This window comes from Lepisosteus oculatus, chromosome 15, assembly GCF_040954835.1.
Source record: "Lepisosteus oculatus isolate fLepOcu1 chromosome 15, fLepOcu1.hap2, whole genome shotgun sequence".
Taxonomy (NCBI): Eukaryota; Metazoa; Chordata; class Actinopteri; order Semionotiformes; family Lepisosteidae; genus Lepisosteus; species Lepisosteus oculatus.
Window position 1 is genome coordinate 7,324,369 of NC_090710.1, and position 6,000 is coordinate 7,330,368.

Sequence of the window (6,000 nt, forward strand, 5' to 3'; positions counted from 1 at the left end):
ACTGAAGTAGGACAATAGTAGCTCACACAGGTACTGAGGTTCCAAGCCATGTAGAGCTTTTTAAATGAGCATGAGGATTTTGAGTTCGATGCGAAACCTGATAGGAAGCCAGTGCAAGGACACCAGGATAGGAGTCATGAAATCACTTGTTCTAGACCTCATCAGGAGTTTGGCAGTCAAATTTAAGACATACTGAAATTTGTTCATTGTGGATTTAGAGGAGCAAAGGTGTCGAGTGTAGATAAGAGAGCGCTATTAAGCAGATGTATTTTGTCCTCAGAGGTAGAGAAACAAGATAAGGAGGAACGGAGGAACGAACAGAAAATTTTACAAAACATGGGGGGGAGTGTTAGAAACAGGTAATTCTAGATTGAAGAGAATAGCTAAGTGGTCAGGGAGGCCTAGTTTGAGGGAAGAGAAGTGAGAAATGAGTCATTTGCAGTAATTAAATTAAGGGTGTTTCCTTGTTATGTGTCAGGCTGCAAACTGGGTTAGATCAAAGTATCTCAACAGAGCTAAAGTAGAAGACCGTGAGTCGATATGTATATTAAAGTCCCAAAAACAGGGATCCTCTCAAATGTGATGCATAAAAACAAAAGTAAATTGGCCTAAAAAGGCTTCATTAGGTTTTTGAGGCCTATAGACTGTGGCAATGATAGTAGAGTGAGGAATGGAGACATTTTAAACAAGACACACAAAAGAAAAAAAGCAGAGGTAAAGTAACAGGACTTAATAATTTTATGAAGAACAACAATGCCCACACCTCTGCCTGTAAGATGAGGGAGGTCAAACAAACCAGACCCCAGAGTGACTAGCTGGTTGGATGGGCAGCAGCGTGGGTTCCAGGCATGGTAGAGAGTACATTTTTTAGGTTGGCGCCGAAGTGGGATGGTCTTACAGCCTTGTGCCGAGAGGCAGGGATAGAGACTCCTCAGGTGGATGAAGGAAAGAAACGGTATCTTGTGATGCGGTGAATGTAATGCATCGTATGAATAGAATTCAGTTTCCGTTGCAGTGATGAGTACCTTAGAAACATTTTGGTGGGATCTGGGACGATGTGACAAATACCAGAAAGGGAAACTTGAAACAGAGCAGTGGCAGGGGCATAAAAAACTCCTCAGTTGAACAATTCCAGTGGTGAGTTGTTGGTTGAACAATCAGTCACTGATCGAGTGATTGCAATGAGAAGCGGCCGTAGATGTTTATGTAAGTAGGAGAAGAAAAAAAAAATAAAAAGAGGGAGAAGAAAAAAGAAAAAGAAGTAAAAAGGAAATGAAAAGGGAAAACTGGCAAGCCAGTGGCAGCCGGAGCGCGCCAGCATTCCCTCTCAACCGGAACCGGAATCAAAGTCAAAACCTGAATGCTCAGCTCAAATAATTTTGTGTGTAAAATAAGTCAAATGTCAAAAACTACAAAACCTAATGCAAAAAACAGTGCAATTAAATACTATATTTTGGGTGGCTTCTCATCAGCAGGAACTAGAAAGCTTGATTAGACTGGGGGAAAAATAGATGTGAAAACATATTGTAGGAAAACTAGCTCTAACCTGAAAAATAACTTTTAGCAAGGCAATGATGTAAAGCACGAGGCCAAAGCTACACTGGAGTGGTTTAAAAGGTAGAAAGTGAATGTCCTGGCTTGATTCTGATAAATATCTGCGGCAACACTTGAAATGTGACTGAATGAGACTGTGTTTGAGCGAGTTTGTAGTCAAGAATTGAAGGTGAAAATCGCATCATCCTGGTTAGCAAAATTGGTAGAAGCTTATAAAAAAAAAATACAAATTTAATGGATACCTAAGTGGCCTCTTCTAGTTCAGTGTTTCCTATCTCAAGTGATTCAGAGAGGTCAGCTCATGAAAGTGTTCGGTTTAAGCATTGTAGTTTTGATGAAATTATTAATTTAATAAAATATTCGTCTATCTGTTCCCTAACTGCTTCCTGCAACCAATGGGCGCAAAGCAGGATACCCTCTGGACGGGATGCCTGTCCATTACAATGGCACATGCAGACACTAACATCAGGGCCAATTTCCCCAGAAGACAATTAACATACTGTACCAGCGTGTCTTTGGGCTGTGGTAGAAAAGTGAAGTACCAAGGGGAAACCCACATGAACACAGGGCACACATACAAACATTGTGCAGTTAGCACCCCAGGAATTGAACCCAGGGTCCCTAAAAAATATGTGCACATCATTTGTAATTAATCAAAATAGGACATCACTGGAAGAGGGTGAATACTTTGCAAGGCATTGAATCAACAGTGTTTGAGTCCTGTGCTGCTGTGACATATGCAGCAGTTCTTAACTGTCTGGACTTGCAACTGTAAGGCATTCTAATCCCAGATGGGACACTGCTGCTGTATCCTTTAGCAATAGTGAAGCAAGGTGCTTCACTCAGATTAGTCCTGTAAAATATATTTTATATTGTAAATGAATGTTCGCTAGATACATACTGTACATAGAAGTACCTGAAACAGGACTGGTCGAATCCTAGTTCTGATTGCACATGCAATTGGTGAAGCTTGAGTGGTCGTGGTCTGGCCAGGACATCCTCAGATGTCTGTGTTACACTGAGCTTGATGCGTTCCTATGATCGTTCCTATGAGCTTGCAGTGCTTATCAGTTCTGTGCTAAGTGAGAGTTATATCAGTTCTTTGCTGTTGGCACTATAGAGTTTTCAGAATGAAAAGATATACGGTAAATGGTGTAATTTTTGGTGGTTGTATGAAACTTTCATCCCTCTCTTGCTTTTGTAGCAGTTAACTAAATTTACAATTAGGGATCACAAATTTGGTGCATACAAAAAAATAATGGAAGTCTAAATTAGTAAAGATAAAACAAGCAAAAATGTAGATAACAGGTATGAAGTGCATATTGAAGTTTTCTGTAGACTGGGCAATAATTAGGTATGAACCTTTATGAATGTATTGCAAAAATAACTTAAAGAAATTTCCAGGCTTAACCATTACCAGAAAATACAGGGAAACTCTGCATATATTACCCATCTAATCCAACTGCAAAGAAGCCTATTGGAATGAGCATCCCCTAAAAGTCCTTTCCATTTTTCCTAAGATACTTGCATGCTGCTGTACATATCCTCCTGATGAAGCATCTTTATGTTGCCCTGTATGTGCTTGGTGTTGTGTGTCAAGTTTTGTACACTATGGGGAGTCTGCTCATTTTATTGTGGAAGGAGTCTATAACTTAAGTAGAAGAAAGAGTTGTGAAATATGATCGACTGATCTATCTTCCATTATGAACAATTCTGATCTTCAATTGCAATGTCATGAATTTAGAGACAATGTGTTGTTGGTATGGAGGACTAACCCTGCCAAAATTAAATGTAAACAACACCACTTGAGTTACATGTTGAGTTACTGATGTGTTTAAATTAAAAGAGTTTCTCTTTTGCCATTTCAAAGATATTTAATTCTACTATTCTTGATTTGGGAAGAGCTCTCCTATAGTAACCTTTTCAAAACTTGTTTGTGTAACTGTCTACCTGTGGGAGTTGTTGAAGTTATATCTTTATGATCTTGGGTGAGCATTGTGAACATAACTTCAGACAATTAGTCTGGGATGTTTTGTTTTGCTTTTGTACTCACACCAAATTACTCATCATTTAGCTCCAGGCATAGAATTCTCCCAATGTAGTCAACCAGTAATGCAAGATTTCTTCAGGGAAATTGAGGGATTTCCTTATGATCTTCGCACGAAAGGACTTCAATTATGAGAATCCTACTGATAATGCAGCATTTCCTTTGGCTGAAAATAGCATGGCACTTGAAAAACCTTCATTGCCTATCAAAGAACGGGGGAAAGTAATGCCTATACAGCCCTACCAGCAAGATGTATAATTCATAAGAAATTGGCTACAGACATATTGCGCTACATAAAAACAGTAGAAAGCAGAACACCTGAGTCCTCTTCTTTGTCCACGTTTGTAACTTACTGATTCAAAATTCCAGCCAACCAGCCCTTTTCAAACAGCCCTGTTCAATACAGGGTTGCGGGAGAGCTGGAGCCTATCCTAGCAAGCAACTGATGCAAGGCAGGATACACTCTGGATGTGATGCCAGTCCATAGCACAAACACACACACACCCACGTTGACGCCAGTTTTCTTAGAAGCCAATTTACTACCAGTCTTTGAACTATGGGAGGAAATTGAAGTACCCAGAGGAAAGCCACACAAACGCAGGGGAAACATACAAACTCCATGCGAATATTACCCAAGAAATTGAACCTACTGCCCCAACACCGTGAGGCAGCAATGCTAAATGCTGCACCATCATGTCACCCTTAAATTAAAAAAAAATCTTGTCTTTCAATTACTTGACTATAGTTATGTTTGCAATACACACCCAAGATATGAAATAACGTTGATTCAAAAATCCATCCAACCACGGTCACTTCTGGGTTTTCAAAGCTTCTTGAAGATTTGGCTTCTTTGTTGTAGAGTACAAATGTTATTTTTTAAATGTGTCTGCATGTGGTGTAAATTCTGCTTAATCATATTTAATAATTGATGAGGACTACAGACAGTGTAGGATAATTCCTTGATTTTGATATAATTTCTTAGTGCATATTCAAAGGTTCTGTTGTTTCTTCTTGAATTAATGTATTTTTTAAAATAATACTGTAGCCTCTTCTCTTTAAAAATCTCTGGTATCCAAGACTATCTTTTTATAAAGGTCATCAGTTTTGTGGATGATGATGATTTCTATTGTGTAAACACATAGAGAGTAATTTCTTATGTAGAAAAGGAAACATTAATAGAGGGTTTTTTAAAATGGCATTTAAAAAAAATTGTACAGTACTTACAATTGTATTGTAATTTTTACAGAATTAATAAAAATGTGCTAGCTTTTAATATTTCTGTTGTGATTACCTAAGGTAAACAAAATAATCTGTTTAGTTCATTTAAAAGTACTGTTTATTTTTTAAATTGCTTTCTGTGAAGAAATTCTTTTTTTCTTGTTTTACTCATTTTAAATAGATGAACTGCAGACAGCAGTGGAATCCTTTAAGTCAGTATCCGTATTACTAGCAAGAATGCTGTGAATAAAGGTCGAATTTTTGGAAAGAGGTTACATGCTGTATTTGAAAAGTAATTGGAACACAGTACACTAGTCAACAGGAAAGCTGTAGTCTCTTAATGGTTTTCATTGGACATAGCATGGCTGTATCCTTAATTTAATGACATTACTCTCAAGAACACGTGAGTAACTTGTTTGAAAGGATCATGCTGTTATTCAGTAAACTTTAAGAATTTCCATCGTGTTTTCAGCTCTTTGATAATGACAGGAATTGATAGCTTTGAACAAATTCTTTCAGTAAGAAACTAATTTAGTAAACATGCAGTGTTATGCCAACTGTTTGAAGTCCAGCACCCACTACTGACTGAAATATATAATGACAACAAGGGATTCTTTATTTTATTTAGTTTCTAAGAAGGCAGATATTTTTTTCTTAATAAAATGTTTTTAAACACTTGTTTCTGTGTGTGGAGGGCTTTTTGTGGGCTTTCCTCACTTTGGCAGTTAACACTAATCAGCATAATCAGAAATAGTACTCTGAGACATACAGTAAGAATAACAACGCTCTTTTTTTTCTCTATTGCATCCAATGGGACAATTATTATTTAATGCACAGCAAAGTTCCATAAGGTTCCCAAGCCATAAAGGCTTATTTTAAACATATTTTATAAGCAAACAGCATTCAAAACATCCCAATAAATAACAGGTGGGCAGAAGCATTTTCACAAACCTCCAGCTAATCTTTGTTTCAGGGCTGATCATATGTCTTTTCATATATTATGATTTTTCTTACATTGTTTTCATTGTGGTTCAAAGTCTTTTCTTTCTTCAAGAGCATAAATATATTTTGGCATAACTATCAAATGAACGGTTTTGTCTTAAGAAGTGAACTCCTCTGTGCTGGTAAGAGCCATTTGCTGTCCTTAAATTATTTTTTTTAAATTGCTTTCTGTTCACAAA